The 22962-nt window shown below is 40.7% G+C and overlaps 1 long non-coding RNA gene across 1 annotated transcript; it reads left to right on the top strand.

The window, feature by feature from the left end:
* The first annotated feature begins 1209 nt into the window (after window positions 1–1209).
* On the top strand, window positions 1210–14909 carry LOC140693561 (uncharacterized). The gene is made up of 3 exons (XR_012069331.1): window positions 1210–1268; window positions 7880–8003; window positions 14661–14909. It is a non-coding gene; the product is annotated as an uncharacterized lncRNA (long non-coding RNA).
* Window positions 14910–22962: the final 8053 nt, after the last annotated feature.

Below are 22962 nucleotides of genomic sequence, written 5' to 3' on the forward strand. Positions count from 1 at the left end.
GTTGAAAGTAAATAGTCTCTGTATTGCAAATAAGTGGAAGAGGGTCGTGGTTCCAGTGGCAGATTTGCTTGCGCGTTACGGAGAGGACAAGTAATCACACTGTTATGTGTCTTCCCCCCATGCTGTTCCTGTTAGTGTAACTCCATTCTCATCAGCTGCAGCTTCTATAATAAATGTTTCTTCTCTCTGGCTTGTATCCCACCCAGCGGCTTAGCGGCCTAAGTTAAGTGCTTCCAACACATTGCATGTGGCTGGGTGGTCCTCCCAGTGGTCTGCTCAGTGGTCATCTTCTGAAAATACTAAGACCAATTCAAATTCTGAACTAGGAGGATGACCCGTTTTATGTTCCCCAAATGCTTCTAGCAAGTTGCCCCGTGTTTTGTTTGTCTTCTTCAATAGTCCTACCTTACTGCCTTTCAGGGAGACAAGAGAATATTATTTAGCAGGATGTTTAGAAGTAGCTTTCTTTCAAATTACACCTAACAGAGGACAGTTCTTGCCCATTGGATACTGTTGTGCTTATAAATTTTAAGGAACAGGTGACTTTTTTTTTTTTGCCTTGTGGGATATCACTTTCTTAGTGGGAGAAACTCTTACAACAGTGTGTACAGTTGGAATTAACATAGTGGATATGTTAAGAAATTCAAAACAGCTGGTATGAAAACAGTGTGAATTGTGTGTGTGTATGTGTGTATATATGTATATATATATATATACACACACACACACATATTAAATGTGTTAACTCATGTGTCCGTGGCTTTGAATAGGGTCTCAAAGCCGTTCACAGTTTTACAGACTTACCTTTTCTTTATTCTAGCTGCAGAGATCCCAAGGACCAGACTGACTATGAGAACAACCCAGCCATGAAGGTGTTCTTGTTCCATTTTGTCAACTACTACTCCACGTGTTTCTACATCACATTCTTTAAGGGCAGATTTGTGACTTATCCATGAGATCTGGTGTATTGGCTGTAAAAATACAGAAATGAAGAGGTGTGAATACAGCTATGTGTTCTGACAATCTAACCTGTTTCAGGTTTTCTCTTAGTTGCCCAATGAAGAGTGTCTTTACTCTCTGCTCCTTAGATTTTTTTAGGCATAAAATAATGACTTTATTTCATGTTAGAACTATCTAAAATTTAAATGAGATTTTCTTTCTAATATTCCAGTGTGACCCATGTGATGTCTCCTTGAACTGATGACACAGCTGACAATAATCATGGGAGGACAGCCCATCTGTAATAACATACAAGAGGTGTTAATTCCGTGAGTACTCAGTCATGTGATCTTGGGTGGGTGAGAATGGCCCACCCACCCACATCATTTTCCTGCATGCCCAACTCTAGAACAGTGGAGACTCTCTGCTTATTAAATCTCTCCAGATAAGATGATCCAGCCAAAAGTATAAACGTACCTGATGTTTAATAACTATGTTTAAATACCTTCCTTTTTATGTTTAACATAAATCCCCAAGTGCTATAGTCTCTGCTTATTAGCCCACCACTGGGGACTGACTGATCAGAGCCCATTGAGAGATGGCCCTTTTTGGGGCCATGAACTTAGTTTTCCCACAATTTCCTGCAAATTTCTCCTCCTTTTATATATGCATTTAAAAATCCATAACAGGAATTTGTTGAGTGCCTAGTATGTGCTAGTCACTGTATTAAATGTTGTACATATATGTATGTGTGTGTGTGTGTGTGTGTGTACAAGTTAATCACCCAAACAATCCTTATTCTTATCTTCCTTTTGCAAATGAAGATCCTGTGGCTTAAAGAGGGTAACTGATATGCCCAAGCTCTCATTGCCAATAAGAGACCACTGTGGGACTCAGATGTAAGACACTATCTCTCTGAATCCATGTTCTTCTAAGAAGAGACTCTCTTAGGGTCCTAAGGCACAGGGTTACATAAAGTTTTAAGAGACACTTGTCTAAAATAATAACAACAGAGGTTTTGACTTACTGTTCTCTTCCTAAAATGAGAAAAGCAGATGTTAGCAAAGGTCACACTGTCCTTTTGATTTTCACATAAGCCCAATCCCACATCAAAGTGGACAGTCCAGTGTTATCTGCAATTTCTGAACATTTCAAGGAGCTTACTCTATTCACTTTCTGTTGCTGTTGTAACAAGTATCCCCAAACGTCATGGTAGTAGGAAGAGAAAAGAAAAAGTCTCTACTAAACAACGCAAATTTAAACTTGTAGTTTTCTTGAATGCAGAAGCCTGCTGAAGTAAAAGTGTTGGCACGGCTCTTTCTGAAGGCCTCAGGGGAACCTGTATCTGACTTTTCTGGATTCCAGAGACCACCTGCGTCTCTTGGCCTGTGACCTCTTTTCTCATTCTCAAGGTCAGCATGGTTGTGTGCCTCTGACTCTGAACCTGTGGTCAGATCTCCTCTCCTCTCTCCCCTCTTCTGCCTCTTTCTTCCTCCTTTAACGACCCTGGTGATTACACTGGGCCCAAATCTATAATCCAGCTGGTCTCTCTTAGAGTCGACTGGTTAGCAACCTTAACCACATCTGCAACCATAGGCCCCCTTTGCCAGGGAATCTGACCTCTTCCTATGTTCTGGGGATAAGGACATAGACATATTGGGGGGGAATATTTTTCTGCCTACCACACTAACCATTTTAAGATAATTTCTGGCTTTGAGTTTCTGTTTTCATGAAACTGTTGAACTCTCTTCTGTCTTGCCTTCCACACCAGCATTCTGCTCCTGGCCAACCTAACTGCAGAGCTCGCCCCTCTCTGTGGTGTCCCCCAAAACCACTTACACAAGCAGGTCTTACTGTTGTTTGGAGAATGGGGGAGAAATTCAAACAACTTGAATTTTGAAATAAAAAACCTCCATCATTTTAAAATCTTCCATGCCACTATAAAAATATTTATTTTTTTAACTTTGCTTTTTAATTTTTAAACTATTTTAAACTTTGTAACTTTTTTAAACTTTATTTTTTCTTATCATCCTTCATTGTAGGCTCCAGAAACCTGCTCTTCTGCCCACCGCATCCAAGTTCCCTTTCATTGTTTCTCCTCCCTTCACTAACCTTCCTTCTCTCTAGCTTATTACCAAGTTTCTGTCCATTCTCTTTATAGGGCAGTTAAATTATTTTTTCTTTCTTTCTTTCTTTCTTTCTGTTTTTGCAGAGTGAACACCTTTGCGTGTCAGTGTGTCCTTCCACATTTCTTCATAATGGCTTCATCTTTCAGCTTCAGTATGGATTACTGGGGTCTGTCTCGAAACAAAGGCATTTCCCTTGTCCCCCAGCTCACCACGCCCCTCAAAAAAAGATTCTGATCTTCGCTGTGAAATGAATCTTCTTTTTCCCTACTGTGCAGTAGACAATCCGTACCCTGAGCTCACAGTCAGATATTTCCAGAGAAGTAAAAGTAGGTCATGTGCAAATAATACTACTTTTCTCTGTGAAAAGAAATACAGCAGATAGAGGAAATACTTAACTCAGATTACTCAAAAGCATTTCCTGAAGGAAATAAGTAAATTATTTAACAATAAATTTTGTTGAATCTGGTTATCTGTGAGCTATTTTTACCAATCAAGGAGGATATATTTCCTAAACTGGTACTGAGCAATTCATGTGAAATGAAACTTGCTCACATGAACTAGTTTAAAGTAAAGGATGCATTATAGTATCTGTGGTCTGTTTATACCTTCGCTTAAATAAGCACATTGTTCTAGGTTCCAGTGAGCTGAACTTTGCCTCCATGTATTTCTACTATGGGCTAAAATATTTAGGGAATTTATTTTGAATTTTGTTTCCCTTTTTTGAAAACCAGGAATTCTGAATTGTAGCCAAGTTCAAGGGTGGCTTGTTTTTTCCTCACTGCCACTTCTCTTTGTATAAGTGCAGTTTCCTTCTTAATTTTTCATATAAAATCCTACCATACCAAAGATCTATCAATTACTCTTGCTGCACCAAAACTATACCCATTCTCAAAAATACATAGGAAGGGAAAAGAAAACTTATCAAAATTAGCTACTATTTTCATGCTATTTGAATATGTCTAAAGGAACATAATGAAATGAATTTCACCATATCTCACCTGCCTCCACCCCCCCAATCCCATGTGGGGTTCTTGAGTAGGATTCTGGGAGCAAATGAAGGAAAGTGATGCCGTGATCCAGGCTCCCTCTGGGGTCTCCCCAGCACTTGGATTGGCACTGGTATAAAGTAGGTCTCAGTCCGAGCCAGCTGAGTGAGTGAGTGACTCACAGGCATCGAATGTGTAAAATCAGTGAATTAACAGCATTCTTTGTAGGACTCAGAGAATAAGCTGAGTGCCCTGTGGCCTTCCCAGCCTCACATACTATTTTGATGTTGGGGTCATTTCTGGGAATGTTATTCTGTACTGGACAAAAGGCTAGTACAATTCCAGGGTTAAGCAACTTTCCTAGGGAAATTTTATGATAAAATATTAAGAAAAATAGTTAAATGCCCCAAATGACATAGCATTGTCCTTTGGTGTTTACATAATGTATGGCTGTAATTTTCTTACTTTATATGTTTTCTACATTTTCCACTATGTGTATGCACTACTATATAATAAGAAAAACAAATGTTTAAAAGAGAAAATCTCTCTTCTCCAGATATGATTTGGTTAGAGGATGAGTCAGATACATATAATAAGAGAATCTTATTTACATGTGTCCATAATTCACTCTTTAAATTCAGGAACAGGAAACTCAGGAATGAAATAGATTAAGAGAATCAAAGATACTTGTATTCAAGATTAGCAAGTAGGAGTGTCCTCAACAGAAATGGTGATAATCAATAATGCAGGGATTAAATGTGATAATGAAGGTGCAAAGACAACATGAAGTAGAAAATGCCACGTGGCAAGCACAGAGTAAAGGGCAATTTACTATGATTATGCCAATATGTGTGGTCAATTCCCAAGCAAATGATTGTGTAACCCCTGCTAGAGGGAGAAAGCTTCCAGCCTTGGCAGGAGAGGGGGGAGGATCCAGTGTCTGTATTTTCTAAAATGTCTACAGTTGCTTCTCATGTGCAAATTGATATCCCTGCACGAGAACCATAACCCAACAGAAAACCCAAAAGACCGAGGACAATGATGGGTGGACGACAGCCCAAGCTTTTCTGCCACAGATGAGTGGTTCCACTCAGGAAGACTGAGCAAGAGGCTCAGAGTCTTAGCTAAGGACAAGCAAGTCGGGACTTCTAATACGACCTAATGCCATCGACAGGGGAGGGCATTTCAGCACAAGAAGGGAGCGCCAGGTGATTTAACATGGAAGTTTCACCCTGGATCCATACAGTGATGGATTTGGGTCCCGGAGGGTAAAAGCCCTGCTTCCCTGTGGCATGGACCGGATTCCACAAATGCTGAGACAGGAAGTATGAGGCAGAGAAAAATTCCCCCAGGAGAATCCCGAGTCTGGGTGCCAGGGAGGGTGATGGACGAGCGTAGTCCCAGCGCCACCCGCACCGCAGGGCTCCGAGTGGCTGTGGAGCTGCGCGCCCCCGGCCGGACCTCAGACCTGCCTGCAGCGCTCCGGGCTGTGGCCTGGGGAGCGGCTTCAGCAGGAGGCTGGCCCCGTCATTCTCGTAGGTGCTGCAGTGACCCCCACCCCTGTGGCCACGGTGATCCCAAGCCAAGGGTCTAAGTGACTTCAACCCTATTTACAGGTGGCCACAGCCGGATAGCCAGTGCTGCTCAAAAGGAAGATCCCACATGGGGTTTTGCTGTGTCAGGGGGGTTGCTAATACCTGGCCTGCTTTGAATCGTTTCATCGTGACAGCAGTCTGGGCAGTGGAAGTTTCATCTCTCAATTTTATTTCAACTTTTTTTGTTGAAAGTATAGTTGGTTTACAATATTGTGTTAATTCTTGGTGTACAGCATAGTGGCTCATATATATATATATATTCCTTGTCATATACTTTTCCACTAAAGGCTATTAAAAGTTATTGAGTGTAGTTCCCTGTGCTATACAGAAGGATCTTGTTCTTTGAAACAAAAATTACTAAACAAAGTAACAAAGTAAGCAGACTAAACCTAGCCATGTATATGACACAGCTGAGTTTATCTAAGGATTTAAATGTGGTTTTGATCTCCAGGATCTCTTTATCCAAGTATCATATGTACAGTGCCTGTGGAACACTTCTCAGAAAAATGTTCTAAAATCATAATATATAGAGAATAAAGAAGAAAGATAATTATACTGAAAAGCAGATATCAAAATATAGAAATGGGCATTTGTGATACAGTAATATCTGAAATATTGGAAGAACGTGTTGAATAAGAGGATCCTGTGGTGAGTCTACTAACCGCAACATTCTGCCATAGCAGTGAGTGTAAATCATCTTCTGAGATCTGCAACAATTGCATTTTGAATGTAAATAAAGTTAAATAACAAATAAGCCATGAAGTGTGGATTCAGATTCAGGGGTATCTCGAGTCCATATCCCCAGCATTTCCCAGGGCTCCCTGCTCTTCCCCTAATGTCATTGAAAGAATTGGGGAACGTTTGTGAAGCGAAGGGCATGTTCCATTGCAAAGAAATCTCGTAGCAAACCTGGGAGCATGGCCAGTGAAAGGTTAATGCTGAAATTAGAGGCCGTGGGAAACCAAGCAGAGGCAGCTCTTTACAAGTCACATCATATGCTCTGTGTGTGTCTACGTGTGTATGCATACAGACGTGTGGGCATGTATGATGTATACACCTGCCTTTCGTGTGAAGCCGCCTCACTGTCCAAATTTGAAATACATCCAAACGTGCAGTGCAGTCAGCCGAAACTCAGCCAGATGCTAAGTTGTCTGTTGTTGCTCTGTCTCTTCTGCTGAACTCCACGAGTAAACCACGCGCCAGCTGTTGCTTTCAGGGACAACAGCTCTGTAGGCTACAGGTCCATGCCTTGTTTCACTGCCAACTCTGATTTCCTTTCAGGATAAATTGCCATTTGAAAAGGGGGAAGCATTCAGTTGGCCCACAAGCCTCTGAGTGAGGAAAAAACATAACTTTAGAGACAGCTCTGTGGGACAGCATCCAGAAGGGGACAGAGCATTGGGCTGGGAGTCGAGGCTGTGTTTCTTTCAAGCTCTGCACTGAATTTGAGGTGGCATGTCACTTCTTTGTCCCTTGATTTGTTCAGCTTGTATTAGGGTCTTGGACCTGTTCTATCCAACATTAGAGTATCACATTTTTGCTCGGTGACCCTCCATGGCTCCGCAATTCCTTCAAAGGGAAAAATGCCCACATCCTCACGGCAGCCTCTAAGGCTCCACCCCCAAAACCACCACTTATTTCCTATTCACTGTGGCCCACACCAGTCTCCATGCTGTCTGTCCAGCGTGAGGGACCTCCAGGCCTGTGATCACTGTTTCCTCTGCCCCTCCTCTGCCCACCCCTTTGCTTCAGTCTTTGCCTTATTCAAAGGTCACTGCCCCATCCCCACTCCTCCCTAGCACACATTCTTTGCTCTCCTTTATTTTCCTCCACAGCACTTATCACCAGCTCACAGAACCTGTATTTCTTTCTTTTACTTATTTTCTCTGACGACTTTCAGACTGGAAAGGCCATGGTGGATAATAGGAGAGAAGTGGGGGTAAAAAAGACAAATGAGGGAAGGCATCTTCTAAAAGCTAAAATGAACACCTGAAAAGGAGGTAGGAGATAAAGTAGTAGTAGTCGTTACAATTTTGGTAAACCCAAGGCACGTAGTCAGGACTAGTTTTCACAATATTTGAGGGTAGGGAGGCAGCAATAAAAAGAAATTTATCCTGAAAACAAGAAATTAAATTCTTGGGAAGATGATGTGTTCAGCTTGAGATATCAGTAATACCTTTATGACCTTGGTCTGATAATATCCTGCCTTATAATTTGATCTGTTTGACAGCTGGATCATGAATCTAATGATGCCACAGTTTTGGGAGCAGAACAGACCAACCCACGATGGGAACGGGAAAACCATCTGTATCCCATGGGCAAACTGGGGTTATTTTATGAATACCCTGAAATGAGTAAGTCATCAATGGAGATTTCTGTGCTGTCGGTTATACTAGAGTATGCTTTGGGTCTCAGAAGCATTGGTTACCGAGCCAAACAATGTCCTAGCATACTGAAACGGAGCCCGCTTTTCTCGATTAGATGCAATTATGCAGTCAGGCTTTCAAATAGGGTGCCTGTGTGTATCTTTGTCAATATTTATGTTGCACAAAGCTGAAGATTTACTGCCAAGGAATGAAATGGAATACTCATTCAGATACGTCTCCTCCATTGATTCTCAGATCCTTCTGGTCATGTCGTCTAAGGATGAACTCAGAACCGTTACTAGATGTGACTCAGCTCAGGCTGTAGCCCGTGTGGCACAGCTGTTGGCTGATATCCTTCTAAATAGAGTCATGTGAGCCAGCCAGCCTGTGCAGAAAGCCCGCAAGCACATCCTGCCTCATTGCAGCAAGGTTCACAGGGTCACCCCTTCCACATCTCACACCTGCCTTTGATATTGTTCCTATTTCTTCTGGCTGATGGTTTCTGCCTGATTCCTTGAGTGACATCATGTCACATCACTGGCTTGAATTCAGGATGAATTTGCTGATCTGGAGTATCGGTAGAACACAGATCCCCTCCTTCTCCAATGACTTTGTCCATTTCTGTACATTTGCTTGGGCTCTGTTCCTCTTTGGTTGAACTTGGTTTTGAGCTCTCAGTTGCCTTTAAATTGTTGAATCTCAAAATAGATTTCCATAGGAAACGTTATCTTTTCTATTATGCATGGCGCACTTTTATCTACTAGAAGGCTGATGATGTGCACGTTTTTTATCTGAGCCCTTTCAGCTCACCACTGCCTTGAAGTAGTTTTTTTTTAAGCTTAGGAGACAGGAAAGGATTTTTGTCAGTAGGCTTTGCATTTATGCATGCAGGTTCTTGTTGGCAAAGGCACCCCTTTGTGCTTCCTGTTTATAAGTCTACAGATGGAGTTTTCTTTTTCCTAAATTACATTCTTTATATAAAATAATTGCTTTTAACAATATACATTATACATAGAAATGCATCTTGTTCCCTCGGTGAATGAAAGGTCATCTTGTGGCATCTTCAGTCAGCTATGCTTTGTGGCCTGGTGTCTGATTTGAGTTTCATCTTTGCTTTTGTTGTGTTTAGTGACCAGGTTCCATTAAGGGTGCAGCTGCTGTCCCTGGTGTAGTAATTATGTTCGTTTATTCTTCTTATTTTCAAAAGGACTTTAAACCAATGACCTGTTATTCCAAAATGAGTCATAATTGTAAATATGTCTTATTGGGGCTATTATCAGTATTAATAATAGCAACAACATTCTGGGGGCAGCATATCATTAGGTATTTTAACACATACAAAAAAAGCCTTGGAAAAAAGTTATTCTAATTAAGTCAAATAAATGTCATGAAAGGAAAAGTTGTACGCTTTTGGGAGAAATTGATAAGGCTTTTAGAAATTTATAGTCTCATTAAAATATCAATTAAATAATTCAGCCTAACTCTACCCTACATAACAGGATGGAGTAACAGCTATTCTAGAGAGATTGTTCAGATTTATTCGTTTTCCTATTATCTAAATAATCCCTGATGAATTAGAAAATTCAATCCATTTCTGAGAGTAGGCAGTCTGTTATTCTGTATTCAACGCTGGAGTGAAACTTATTTTGTGTTCTTTTCATTCATGGGAGATAGAATTTCCAAGTGCTTTTTGAATTATTTTTGTTCCTCTAAAATAAATTGCCTTTGGTGGTGATCTCCTGACCTCAATTTCCTCCTCCCAGTTTTCCCCATGATCATTAATGACACCCCACCTGCCTTTTTAGTTATGCCTCTTAGCTGCTGAAGGGGAACAGCTACTGACAGATGACCCTGGAGCCCTCCATCTGTGCTTCGTTAGGCCTTGCACCCAGCCACCAACCTTAGTCTCCTTCGCCTGAATTATATTTCTCTGCTTTTCTGCCTGGAAGGACACTTGCCAAGCCTTGGCAGGGACCCCTCCACTATTTAGAGATTATCTGCTCTCCTGTCTAGGCATGAATTGCACTTGATTCTTGTCTTGATGGTGTGTGATCGTGTCCATGTCCATTGTACTCCCCGACTGGACTGATCCTGTCGGAGGCAGTAGTCAGGCTTTTCATCTTCCCGTCCATGTCTGGAGCACCACAGCCTGGACCCTGGTTCTCCTACTTGTTTAAGTGACTTGAGCTTGGAGTTTCAACACACTCAAATAAAACTGTTAGATGAGGTGGCGGTAACATTGCCCCCAATGCCCCCACAAAGTTCTATATGACATATGGTTTTTTTCTGAGTGAAATTTCTCTTTTATTTGTTTTCATGAATTCCCCACTGTCCTTTGAGATTATTAGAGTAACCCTGAGTTGTTAACCACAATATCTCTCCCCCCACCAGCGAATGATCCTGCTGCCTGAGAACTCAGACATGGGACATAAGAGAAATTATCTATCAGTCTTAAAATCTGGAAGCCATAAGATACCGTTTTGTACTTAGAGCACCCACAGCACAAACACCAGTCTCTCAAGAATTTGACGCTGCCTTCCCAGAGGGCAGGTGCCATAAGTGAAATGCTGTGAGGGATGAAGTGAGAGCTCTTCATCTCTGGTACTGCCTTTTCCACCCTTGCTTTGTTAACTTGATTTCCCCTTCATATATTATGTTCTCCATTTAATTTACTGCATTTAATATCAGTTGTTCTTCAACATCTCCTTGCACCCGCCCCCTCCATTCCCTCTCTCTCCAGTGCTCTCCCACCCACGCCTATCCTGCGCTCTCCAGGACCAGGCCTGTCTCCCCCACGCCCTCACCACTGTTCTGTCTGCCCACCACCTGCACTCACATTTCCTTAACTCCGCAGAATGAACTTCCCAAAATGGCAGCTGAGTAACTGGGGGCGATTTTAGAACTCTCATCTCTTTACTGATTCATTCATTTATCCAACCAACAAGCATTGAGCACTGCTATGCCAAACACTGTATCACCTGCTGGGGAGACCAAAACAGGTAAGACTTGGTGTCTGCATTCCCCAGGCTAGGCGAGGCATGGCGAGTAGTTGATGGATTGCTAAGCAGGTGAACACAAATTGGACTTCCTAGAGCTGGAAATATTTGAACTGAATCTTGAAAGGTGAAAGGACGTTAGCTCTCTATTTTGTGGTAGAGGGAGTGGACACTTCATGCAGAGAGGTGGAGACATATATGTGTACACAGCATGAAGCGGCTTGGCCAGACTGAAGAACAACAAGTAGGGCTAGAACAAAGGATCCATAGGTGGGAATGTCAGGTGCACAAGGCCTCTGTCACGATGGGCCTTGTGTGCTTAGACTTCAATGTATCCTTAAGGAAGCAGGGATATATTGGATTATTTGTAAGTAAGAGAATTGCATAATGTTTATGTTGCAGAATATCTGGTTATTCTGGCAGCAGAATGGAAGATACTATTTTAGGGGGAGAGGCCCATATTTTGGGGGGAAAGGATATTTCGGGGACCAACGCAGGTAACCCAGACAACAAATGGCACACGCCTGCTGAGAGGCCGTGGGCAGAAAGAGAGAGACATGGGCGGCAGAAGTGGTGACTGCTGCAGTGGGGATTGGAGGGCCGGGGCGGCGGGCCGCAGAGCTGCTGAGGTGACTTTCCAGTGACCCATCCGGAGAGCAGATCTGGAGGGGGAGTGTAAGGAGAGGAGCTGGTTTCGAGGAGATGGTTCTGTGTGTGTCATTTTGAGTGCGAAGTGTCTATGGGACATATAAGGAGTGATGTCCGTTGTTAAGCTGGATTCACCAGTCAGGAGCTCAGAGGAGCTGTGGGTGAGGCCATGGGGGCGATTCAGTCCTGCCAGGTGGAGGACTGAAGACGAGGCCCTGGGGAAAAGGGCCATGTACATGGCAAATGGGAGAAGAGAGGTCCACCAAGAGAAAGAAGAATAGCAGTGCAGTTGAGAGAAAACGATTTGAGGCAACACAGAGAAGGCTGTAACCTGGCTTAAGAGGAATTTGAACACTGACTAAAGGGAGCGAAGTGAGAAAGGGGGGGTGTGTGGGGCATAAAAGCAAGGGCTAAAGCCCACCTTTAATTGTCTAAACTGAGGAAAAGGCGGAGTTGGACTACACTAATGTAGCCTTTAAAAAACAGATCTGTGTGTATCTGTGTGTGTGCATATGTGCACACACACTTTTCTGCCTGGGCTTTTAAAATTTATTTAAGTAAAACAAAAATTAAGGGGGGAAAATGTTCCACTGAAAGGAAAATATTTGTCCACGGCAAAAGCTACCTGGTAATCAAATAAACAGGAGCTGAGAATGCCCACTGGTTTGAAACACGCAGCCACCGGCAGTGCAACTCCTGTATCAGTGCCGTGGTGGGGCTGTGGGGGATGCAGGGCTCTGAGCCCTGGAGGAGTCATCAGCGCAGGCACTTCTCCAAGAAACTGGACTTTAAAGGGAAGAAGAAAGTATAGAAAGTATCAGAGAGCAATACAGGTCCGTGAGAGAGGGTTGGGAGAGGGTCAGCTTTGTTTTACAGGGGGCGTTTCTGGCCTTGCTGAGTTGCTAGGCCTTTGCTCTTGTTGGTCTTTGTTCCAAAAGCTTTTTAGAAAGTTCTTCTCGCTTGAATATCTGAACAGATTAAATCATGTTGGGTTATTTCTAGTGTTTTATTTTTAATTAAAAATTTTCTGGAATTTATTTTAATGTCAAAATTGAGGACAGTGTACCAGGCCTTCTAATGATTTAGCTAATTACACCAGTACCTGAATCCACTGATTTTAAGTGTCAGTTTTATAATATTTCTAAAATCTCTTAAATATCCACGTCTATTCTTGAAATGTGTTCTATTTCATTCATTCTCTCAGTGCACTATTTCTATACTGTTTCCATGACCATAGATTAATATCTCCTACAGTTGGTCCTATTTTATCCTTTTCCAGAATGTCCCTAATATTACAAATTCAAACATCCCTCCTCATTATTTTATTTGTATATTTGTGTATATTTCTGGAAGAAATTTAGGATCACCTTTCAGAATTTTTTCTTAAATCCATTCAGGATTATTAACTAAATTTGCATTCAGATACTAAATTTATTTTGGAGAAAAAATGTTCAAGTCCCCCAAATTTGAGTCTGCCAACTGAAGAGGATGGTGCATTCTACTGTTCATTCAATTATCATTTTTTTCTCTTTTTAAGTCATTTATCAGAATCATTTTAACATTTTTCATTAATTTATTTCTGAATAGTCTGTGCCTTTGTTGTCATTATAAATGATATCTTTTCTGGGTTTGAAGAGGGATGATTGCTAATGAAGTCTTAATTTCTAGTTTCTCTTGAATAAGAAAGGGATCTGACAGTGTGGGGCCCTCTTTCCAATATGGTGACTGTGAGCAGTGCATTTCATTAAGATGTCCACTTGCCAATTTGCCAGTGGCTGCACCCACTCCACATATTTCTGCTACTTACCTGCCCCCTGTAGGCAGATGTGTTCATGTAGGGTTAGGTGGGTTATGGAAACATATACTGATATCACTGCTGCCACGCTGCTGACCCTGTGGCATCACTAACTCTGGTTCTTTCTCTGTGACCTCCCTGAATATGACAGCTCCTTTTAGGCTGTGGACATGAGGCTTCTTTCCAGCACTGTCAGTTTTTCTGCAACACACCCCTGCCTCTCAGGTCAGAAGCAAATGTCAGCTCCTCCTACTCATCCACCCAATCCACTGTCTTGCCATTCCTGGCCAGAGTGGTCCCTATCCCTTGACTGAGCAGTAACACTGAAGGGACTACAAACTTGCCTCTCATCCACTGTCTTAGTTACATACCTGTGCTAGTTTACTTAAAAGTCTGCCAGTTAGGGTCTAAAAGTCTTTTAGATCTCTGGCCTTATCATTTCTAACTGCTCCCCCACCCCATGGAACAGCTTACCGCAGATCTCTGCTGCCCCATCTGTAGCAATGTCCTGTAAATTACAGACAGAGAGAAAAGAACTTCTAAGCCACCACCATAACTTTGACTTCCTGTGACCACACAGACCATAGAAATATCAAGATAAAAATTCCTGAAGAAGGATATTTTGCTTAGGAAGACACTTTAATTGCATACCTTTCTGTGACTTGTAATAACTTCATAGACTCTCTGAATGTGCTGCACTCACCTTCCCAGACTCAAGGGAGCTTGCTCACTTGCCTATTTTCAGTGCATTTCCTCCAACACTCTCTATGCAGAGCTTTCCCAAAAGTACATTCCTTATTCCTTTTTAAATTCTTATATACAACCACAGTATTCTTTTTCTTAATCCTCAATGACAAATCATCTTCCAAGATTGTATTATCAACACTGAGAGTGAATAATATGCTTCAAGATTCCCAAGTTTATTACCAGCAAATAACTATGATTGGTTGAAGATTTTTAAGTATGTTATTCCTACTAAGGTTATATACGTGAAAGAAACAGTTTGTAATGAGTCTTCTTCCGAGAGATTTTATATTTGCCTTTTGTTTGGATTCTTTCACTGTTGAATAATATTATTACCATGAATGTCTTTTCTCTTTGGGATTTAGTTCACCATTTGCCCCTCTCTCTTTACAGGAGTAGAGGAATTGTTGTTGTCCTTCCATCCATCCACCACTCCATGTTGTGTGTCCATTCCTTTAACAGGTATTCAGTTTGGGTTCACCACCTTATCTGTGGCCTCTTTCCAGTGGCCCCTCCGTTGGCTCTGGAGAACAATATATTGCAAATCAGAGTGGGTATGTGGAAACTTGACTATCCAGTATAGACGCATGGTGCCAGAAAAAGCCCAGGACATTGCAGCGTGGCAGCCCACCATGCAAGGAACAGCAATTCTGGCTGTGGTGGACCAATGTGAGTAAAAAGGCTTCATGGGCTGAAGACTTTGAAAAGTCCAAACATGCATTGGCATTGCTTCCTAAGGAATCCAATGTTGGGTATTGTTTAATATGAGAGGGAGATGCTAACACTATCATTGCTATAAACAACATATTTGTTGTAACTGTAATTGTTATTATTTTAATATATTTTCTTTATAATTTTTATTTGTGACTTACAAGAGCTCTTACAGAGGCAGTTGTTAAGAAGCGTGGCCATTATACTGTTGCTGAAGTGTTAATTCAGTAGAAGCATGGTAATAGTATTAATAAGTACTCACTTCATTTGATCCTCACATGGCTCTAAAGGTTACCCAGCAGTGCTTGTATAATGGAGATAGAAATCCATCCATTTAAGTGTTTGCAGAAACTAAAATAAGAGCAGTCATTCCACCGTATTTTACCATATATTCCAGACTATCATTTTAAAGTAGGAACTACCTGATGAGGCCATAAAAACCCTTTGTGAATACCCAATCATTCATTACATTCCTGGACCCTGGGGCAGAGGTTCTTCTAGAAGGTGGTCCCATCTCTCCTCCCCACCCCACTCTTGGGCTTTGCTACCCACTGTTGGTCATTAGCTAAGCATCCTCATGTCCTGCATGTGTCTGAGCTGTGAGGGAACAGACCTCAGCTCTTTACAAACTGTAGTGACTTTAACCAGTCTGAACAGTCTTTCTCCTTCCCTGCCCACTCCCACACAGGGCAACAGGGGGCTCACAACCACAGCGATTCCCATGCCAGCCCATTAGGGAGCCTTCTTCCCTAGAAATGTTCTTACAACCAGGGCTGTTTCCTCCCTTACTTCACTGACAGTTTCACTCCCAGCTTACAGTCCCCAACAAAATTCTATCCCAGTTTGAATTCCTTAATCAAGTCATATTTATGCTAAGTCCATGGCACTTTCCCATGAACACTCATAGAAACAGAACAGGGCCTGGCAGTGGCTGTGGGCCAGGTTCCTGAGTGAGGGGACTTGCTGGGCCCTTCAGGTTCTGTAGTCTGGCCCAAGCTTAGCTCCCGGCATGGCATCTTCCCATCTGCATGATTTCGGGCAAGGTTTCAACACTTTAGAGCTTCATTTTATCTCTGCTTCATATTTTAAGACAGTTATGTACCAAAAAGTGTGCTTAGGGAATTCAGTGAGTCAATGAATGGATGTCACATAAGATGGTCCTCAGGGAAGGTTAGTTATTTTCATTATGCACCATCGATAAAATTGGCTGCACAGACTTGGCCAGGTATCACAGCTACAGGCACAAGAATTTGACAGTGTGTCACTGTGGATCATAGTCACTATTTTACACAGTAAAACAGCTACCTGAGACCACCCAGCTGTCAGCCCACCCGACTCCCCACCCCACGATCCCTGAATTTATCTGATTTGCTTGCTACCCCTACTTTTTGGAGAAAGTTGGCAAATCACACACAGTCAATGACTGCTAGGTTATGTCCATTCCCATTCACTCAATTTGCCCCATTTTCAGTATCCACTGTGCTGCAAAACATAGACTAATATTCAGAATATGACAGCAAGGCCTTTCCCATTCCACAGTCAGAGAAGCATAAATCTGTCATGTTTAATATGGCATATGACACTAAGCAAGGCAGGAAAACAGGCTCCTGTGCTTTAAGAACATTTTTAATAATGACGTTTGAAACTAAAAGTGTTTTTGTTTGACCTTCAGCAAAGCAGAAAATTCAATTGACTTCTATTACCCATTCCTCAGATGTCCTGATTTGATTGTATTAGGCACTTTTTCCTCATCTCCCCAGCATGACTTTGCTCCATCAGCACAGATGGAGTGTCTCCAAGGCTGCTCCGTGTGCATGGGCGTGTGTGTGCACACATGTGCCCCCACTGGTTGGTGCCACTGATTCATATCCAGGGGTTGTTCTGTCTTATAACTCAGGCATTGCTTTATTATATCCTAGAAAACTGCTTTTAGATCTTTGATTGAACTATAGACCATCCTCTTGCCCACATTAGGAAGTGACGTCTTCCAAGACACAGGTCCTCTGTGCTTGTATTTATGTATAAATAAGAATTAAATATGCATGTCATCCCCTCATTTATTTAATTTGTGCCTTCCCAATTGAATGTGCACAGTAAGGGCTAACTCCATAACAGGAGAACTTTTAGGAAGAAAGAAGAAGGAATTAGCCACAAGGGAGAAGAGAGGACATCAAGCAGGCGTTTGGTATAAAATCATTTACTCTAAATCTGCTCTGGCTCAATAAATAAGTGGAATTGACATTGTTGTATCATGCCAGAGCATCTGCTGTTGAAGACCGATTTTAATTTACTTTGATATAACTGGAAAATTGTGTTGGAACAACATGGGAAATGAAGCACACTGCATCAATCTGTACTCCTGAAGTGTGTCTCACAGCTACTTAGTTTTGAGGAAAAGTATCTTGTCTGGAGACAATAGAATTATTTTCATTGTTGGAATTTTTCTGGCTTCCAGAAGCACATCTGCAGGTGATTCTGTAAAAGTCTAGATTTGACTTAAATAGCAGGAAATTTTAGCCTATTGAAATCAGGAGAAGTGAAATATTTTTGCCTACCACCACCACCACCACCAGGCAAGCACGTGTACACCCAGAGAGATTTCACATCAGACGGAATGACAAAGCTGGTTCTGTTACCGAGGCCAAACTTTTTCTGCTCGCTACACAACAGTGATACAAAAATAAATCAGGAGACAAGGTTTTGGAGCAAGGTATAGTAACTTTATTCAGAAAGCTGGCAGACCAAGAAGATGGGGGACTAATGTCCTGGAGAATCATCTTGCCCAAGTCAGAATTCAGGCCCCTTTTAAGCTAAAAAGGGGAGGGAGTGTGGTTGGCTGTGCAAACTTCTTGCTGCAGGCATTCTTTGTTCTTGCAGTCATCCATGTGGGTCAGGCTGTGGTGTCCCTTTAAACCTCCAACAAAACAAAGGTTATTCTCTATTTTGCAACTTGCCATCCTTGCATAAGTGCAGAAGTGCTAACATCATTAAAGGTCAGAGCCCCGAGAATAGGCTTTCCTGTAGGTTTTAGGCTAAAGGCAACGTTGTTTTACAAAAGGTGCAGAGCCAGCAAGTTTAAGCCTGGAAAACAGGGCACAGTGCTTCAAACTAAAGGAACAGATCCAATGTGGTGTCAGATTTGTTCTCTATTACAGTTCGATTTAGGGGAAATTTTGCAGTAGAAAGTCCCCTCAGTTTTTTTTCTTGCTTTACCTGACATCTTGTTTGTTGGCTTGTGGTCTCATGGTGTCTAAACCGTATGTTCAGATGAATAATATTAAAATCATATGGTGCAGAAAACATATCTGTTCCGCTTCAAAAAATGACTAAAACATTTAGCTTTGTTTATTCCCATAGAATTTGGATTGAATCAATTCTCGACTTTCTTCTTCCTTCAAACCAGTATTTTATTGGAGGGTTTAAAGCCCAAATTAAAGAATTTTGCAGGGAAATATACACAAAATGTTATGATAACTCACAGAGAAAAAAATGTGATAATGAGTGTGTATATGTCCATGAATGACTGAAAAATTGTGCTGAACACTGGAATTAGACACAACATTGTAAAATGATTATAAATCAATAAAAAATGTTTAACAAAAGAATTTTGGAGAAGACTCATGTAATTCATAACAGCTTTACATCCGAATTTAAGGCTGACCCATATTTATACTTTTAATCAAGGAACACAATAAACTTTCTTAGTGGATCATTTATGGCGTTTTTAACTTTGTCCATGTAATCGTTTGGAAGTTAAGAGGCCTAGACAGCTGATCTAACAAAACAGGAATCATTGCTTGACTCTGTGAATGAAAGAATCCCAGTATAGTTTCCTGCAAGTATATTTTATTAAAAATAACAAGGAATTCTTGCTCTCTAATAAAGCAACAGACAGAAGAACATTCTGAGTGTTTAAAATAAATCAGACTATGGGTTAACTTATCTAAACAAGTCAAGATAGTTTAGGGAAAAAAGTATGAACTTGAAGGAAAATACATATTGTGTAATTAATATCCTATTTTTAAGAAGCAAATGATAAAAAAAACCCAAAATTTAATCATTTATTTAAAAAGTAGTTATATAAAGCCAACTTGTTTTCATAAGTTACATAAATAAGAGGGCTATCAAAATCTACATTATTAAAGATTAAATTATACCAAATAGATCACCAAGGTTGATTGATTTTCATGATATAAATAATTTTTGAAAATATAACTTACATATAACATATCCAAGCAGCCCTTCAGTTATCCACAGTACCCTAGTCTACAGTTGTTCTTACTCTACTTAAAACAATTAATAGGCAAGGTTCAGGCCCTTTCATTTGAACTGCCGCTGGAATTCTGGATATTCCCTTAGTTTAAAGACCAAAAGCAAAGTAACAATTCTAGTTTAAAGCAGTTGCTAAAAGACTATAAAACATTCACTATCTATATCCAGTTACAGGAAAGAATTAAGTTTTCTGAACCATAAAAAAAGAAATCTGCTGAAAATGAAATTCTGTCATGTATGCTGACCATAACTATACAGGCTCTTAAATAATGCTCCCTTTACTGTTTTAATACCAACATAGGTCATTATAATCGCTTTCAAATTCCACTTATGCTAGATGAATGAACGCCTCTCCACATGCTCAATTCTGACAGCTGAGTGTGTGTGAAAGCCGTCAATCACCTAGCTAGTTGGGAACACACAGTTTCTTTTCAGTGGGAAAACACACGACATAAATATATATGGGGAGGTACTAGCTCCAACTCGGTTTAACAGAGAAAAGTGCATGAACTTGAAACTGACGCTAAGAAGCATACTGAGAAATCACATTAAGTGTTTCTATGGCTCCTCAATCCCTTTATGCTACATTAATGAACGCGTCTCCACATGCTCAATTCTGAGAGTTGAATGTGCGTGTAATCAGTCAATGACCTATCTTGTTGTGAACACACAGTTTCTATAGAGTGTGGAACTAAAGTACATATATATATATGGATAGGTAGTAGCTCCAACATGGTTTTACACTGAAAACTGCATGAACTTTAAACCGGCACTAGAAAACATATGTACAAATCGCAGTAAGTGTTTCTAAAGTTACAAAATCCATTTTTGCTACATGAACGAAAGCCTCTACACATGTTCAATTCTGAGAGTTGAATGTGTGTGAAAGCCATCAAACAACTAGCTTGTTGGGAAAACACAGTTTCTTTTCTATTGGAAACTACACAATATCTATATGGTGAGATACTAGCAACAACCTGGTTTTACAGAGGAAATTGCATGAAATTCAAACCGGACTTTGGAAAAATAATGAGAAACCAGACTAAGTGTTTCTACTGCAACCCATTGCCCTCATCCTAGATGAATGAACGCCTCTCTCCATGCTCAGTTCTGAGAGATGAATGTGTTCAAAAGCCTTCTATCGGTTAGCTTGTAGGGAACACACAGATTCTTTTGAGTGGGGAAAAACAATACATACATATATATGGGAGGTAATATTTCCAAGTCGACTTTACAGTGAAAAGTGCATGAAATTCAAACCAGCACTAGGAACGAAACAGAGAAACCAGAGTAAGTGTTTCTAATGCAACCCATTCCCTTTATGGTAGATGAATGAACGTATCTTAAAATGCTCTATTCTGAGACTTAAGTGTGCGTGAAAGCCGTCAATCACCTAGCTTTTTGGGAACACACAGTTTCTTTTGAGTTGGGAATAACACTATATAAATATATATGGGGAGGTACTAGCTCCAACTCTGTTTCACAGTGAAAAATGCATGAAATTCAAACTGGCACTAGGAAATATACTGAGAAACCATAGTAAGTGTTTCTACGGCAAATCATTCCCTTCATCCTAGATGAACGAACGTCTCTCCACAGGCTCAGTTCTGAGGGTTGAATGTGTGCAAAATCATCTATCACTAGTCTTGTGGGGAACAGACAGTTTCTTTTGACTGGGGAACTACACTACATACATATATATGGGGAGGTACTAGCTCCAAGTCGATTTTACAGTGAAAACTGCATGAAATTCAAACCGGCACAAGGAAATATACTGAGAAATCAGAGTAAGTGTTTCTTATGCTACCCATTCCCTTTATGCTAGATGAACGAACCAGACTCCACATGCTCAATTCTGAGAGTTAAGTGTGTGTGAAAGCCGACAGTCAACTAGCTTGTTGGAAACAAACATATTCTTTTGAGTGGAAAACTACAATACATTCATATATATGGAGAGGTACTAGGTCCAACTGTTTCACCGTGAAACCTGCAGCAAATTTACCGACACTAGGAAACATACTAAGAAACAAGAGTAATTATTTCTAGGGCAAACCATTCCCTTTATACTAGACGAATGAAAGCCTGTCCACATGCTCTGTTCTGAGTTTAATGCTAGAGAATACCATCTATCACTTAGCTTGTAGGGAACACAGTTTCTTTTGAGTGCCGAACTAACTACATACATATATATGGGGAGGTACTAGCCCGAAGTCAATTTTACAATGAAAACTGAATGAACTTCAAACTGGCACTAGGAAACATAACTGAAAATCCAGATAAGTGTTTCAACTGCAACCCATTCCCTTCATCCTAGATGAACTAACGCTTCACCCCATGCTCAGTTCTGAGAGCTAACTCTGTGTGAAAGCCATCTATCACTTAGCTTGTAGGGAACACACAGTTACTTTTGATTGGAGAAATACACTACATACGTATAAATGAGGAGGTACTAGTTCCAAGTCGATTCAAAAGTGAAAAATGCATGAAGTTCAGACCGGCACTAGTTAATATACTGAGAAACCAGAGTAAGTGTTTCTATTGCTAACTATTCCCTTTATGCTATATGAATGAATGTCTCTACACATGCTCAATTCTGAGAGTTAAATGAGTATAAAACCCGTTAGTAAGCTAACTTTTTGGGAACACACAAATTCTTTTCAGAGGGAAACAACACTAAATACCTATATATGGGGAGGTACTAGTTCCAAATCGGTTTTACAGTTAAAACTGCATGAACTTCAAACCCAAAATAGGAAACATACTGAGAAAACAGAGAAAATGTTTCTACTGCAAATCATTCCCTTTAAGCTAGTTGAAAGAATGCCTCTCCACATGCTCAGTTCTGAGTGTTGAATATGTTCGAATGTAAACTATAACTTAGCTTGTAGGGAAAACATAGTTTCCTTTGAGTGGGGAAATACACTACATATATCTATATTGGAAGGTAATAGCTCCAAGTCGTTTTTACACTGAAAACTGCATGAATTTCAAACCGTCACTAGGAAACATACTGAGAAATCAGAGTAGTTATTTCAAGTGTTACCTCTTCTCTTTATGCTAGATGAAAGAACGTATCTTAACATGCTCAATTCTGAGAGTAAGTGAGTGTGAAAGCCATCAAACACCTAGCTTGTTAGGGAAACACAATCTTTTTCATGGGGAAAATACATGACATGATTTTATATGGGGAGGTACTAGCCTCAACACGGTTTTACGGTGAGAACTGCATGAACTTCAAACCGGCACGAGGAAACAGACTGAGAAACCCGTGTAAGTGTTTCAACAGCAAACAATTCCCTTTATCCTAATTGAACGAAAGCCTCTACACATGCTCAGTTATGAGGGATGAATGTGTGCATATGTAAAACATAGCTTAGCTTGTAGGGAAAACATAGTTTCTAAAGAGTGCAGAACAACACTACATATATATATATATGTATTGGGGTAATACCTCCAACTCGGGTTTACACTGAAAAATACATGAACTTTAAACGGACACTAAGAAACATCCTGACAAACCAGGGAAGTTCTTTCTACTGCAAACCATTATCTTTTGGCTAAAAGAACGAACGTCTCTTCACATGCTCAATTCTGAGAATTAATTGTGTGTGAAAGCCGTCAATCATCTTAGCAACTTGGGAACACACACATTCTATCCAGTGGGAAACTACTCTCTTTCTATATATATATATATATAGGGAGGTACAAGCTCCAACTCGTGTCTAAAGTGAAAAGTGTATAAACTTCAAAACGGCAATAGGAAACATACTGAGAAACCAGA

The sequence above is a fragment of the Vicugna pacos genome, unplaced genomic scaffold (assembly GCF_048564905.1).
Source record: "Vicugna pacos unplaced genomic scaffold, VicPac4 scaffold_19, whole genome shotgun sequence".
NCBI classification, from domain to species: domain Eukaryota; kingdom Metazoa; phylum Chordata; class Mammalia; order Artiodactyla; family Camelidae; genus Vicugna; species Vicugna pacos.